Source organism: Austrofundulus limnaeus, unplaced genomic scaffold (assembly GCF_001266775.1).
Source record: "Austrofundulus limnaeus strain Quisiro unplaced genomic scaffold, Austrofundulus_limnaeus-1.0 Scaffold1199, whole genome shotgun sequence".
NCBI classification, from domain to species: Eukaryota; Metazoa; Chordata; class Actinopteri; order Cyprinodontiformes; family Rivulidae; genus Austrofundulus; species Austrofundulus limnaeus.
Genome location: NW_013953601.1, coordinates 28,525 through 30,161, shown reverse-complemented (window position 1 = coordinate 30,161; position 1,637 = coordinate 28,525).

Genomic DNA, 1,637 nt, shown 5'->3' with positions numbered 1-1,637 from the left:
GAGTGAAGACAAGCTTCCCTAAGCTAAACAGTCTTTCCACGGGCACTAGATGGAGTGGCTGCATTGTATTTGAGTGAAATTTTCTTAACAAGTGGAAATCCCATACAGGTCTGTTTCATGAGTTTGATTTTTAAAATAATTCTGTTGAAGCATGGCTGAAAAGCAATGTCTGACTTTTATTTGTTTATTTTCATAGAATTTTTTTATTATTACTTTTGTCAGATTCAAGTTATTTCTGTGACCACTGTGGGTTTTTCCTTTCATTAAATGAGGAGTACGAACAATTTTGTCCACCTGTGTACTTGTACTTGGTTTGAGAAAAACTGGTATTGTGGGACACTCCTGCAAAAAATATAAAGAATTTCTTGAGAGAAATACATGTATATTTGATTCTTCCAGAAAAGAAGAATGTAAGGATGGGAGTAAATATACTTTACACTGAAATAACCTCATTATGAAAATACAAAAAGTATATACAATTACACTTAACTGTATTTTAATGTGTCAGTATACAACATAAGTACTCCAGAACAAGTGGTGCACTCTTTAACCTTTATTAACAGAACAGACTTAAAAAAACAGCTAACAGGAGTTTATGTCAAACAACTTAGCTATTTCCTCTTCATCATCATCATCATCTTCACTCTCTGTCATACACCCCAACTGTACACCTAGAATGGAGACTGTGGAGGCCATTCTAGTAATCCATTTGGTTTCCCATCTTTTGGAAGCAGAACATTAACCTTTTAGGACACAAATATTACAATAYCAATGTACAAATATACAAAATCACAATGATTTAAACACAACTTTAAAATGATTTAATAACTTATTATATGTGGAAATATAATGTGGTCTAAAAGTGTTTTTTTGCAAATAAGGAAAAAATGTTTGCAGCACGAATTTCTAGTACAAAATAAACRTTAAATTAATTGAACTACAGTTATACGGTAAATGTAGGATTAAATTGTGTGTTTAATTGGATTTTGCAAAGTTTATGTTTCCATACAGTCTGTCTGTCCTGAAGCAGTAGCACACCTGGGATTTATTGTTTGTGTGGAACTGAAGCCRGCTTTAGTTCTTCCCTCAGCTCATCTCTACCAAACAGATTTAATGTGAAAATTGTCTGTCCCAGTTCATCCTGCACAACAAACTGGTCCAGTAGTGAGGAGAACAAAAATCCAAACATGGAGGACCCTGTGTGAAAAAGTAAATGCTCCTTTGTGGTTTATCTGAGTTTCATTTCCCTGTCCACACCCAGGTCAGATTACTGCCACACCTGTTCTCATTGAAGAAACCACTCAAAAAGGACCTTTTAGCTTTCTTTATTTTAATCATTATGATTATTGTTTATGATGGTGTGATATGTGTTGTTTTTATGGGGGGCATCAAACAGATTATGTAAACAAAATTTCCATTTATATGGACAATAAAGTTGAATCTTATCTTATCAAAAAGTAGTATGTGCAAGTATCCATTAAGTATACAAATTTTAAACTTAAAATAAAAAAGTATACTTCCAGTTTACTTTTTATCTACTTATCTGAGATTAACCAAGTTTATCTTACACTATACTTGGCTTGTACTAAAAGTATACTAAAAGTTTAAGTATACTTTGTTTATACTAATGTTTAAAC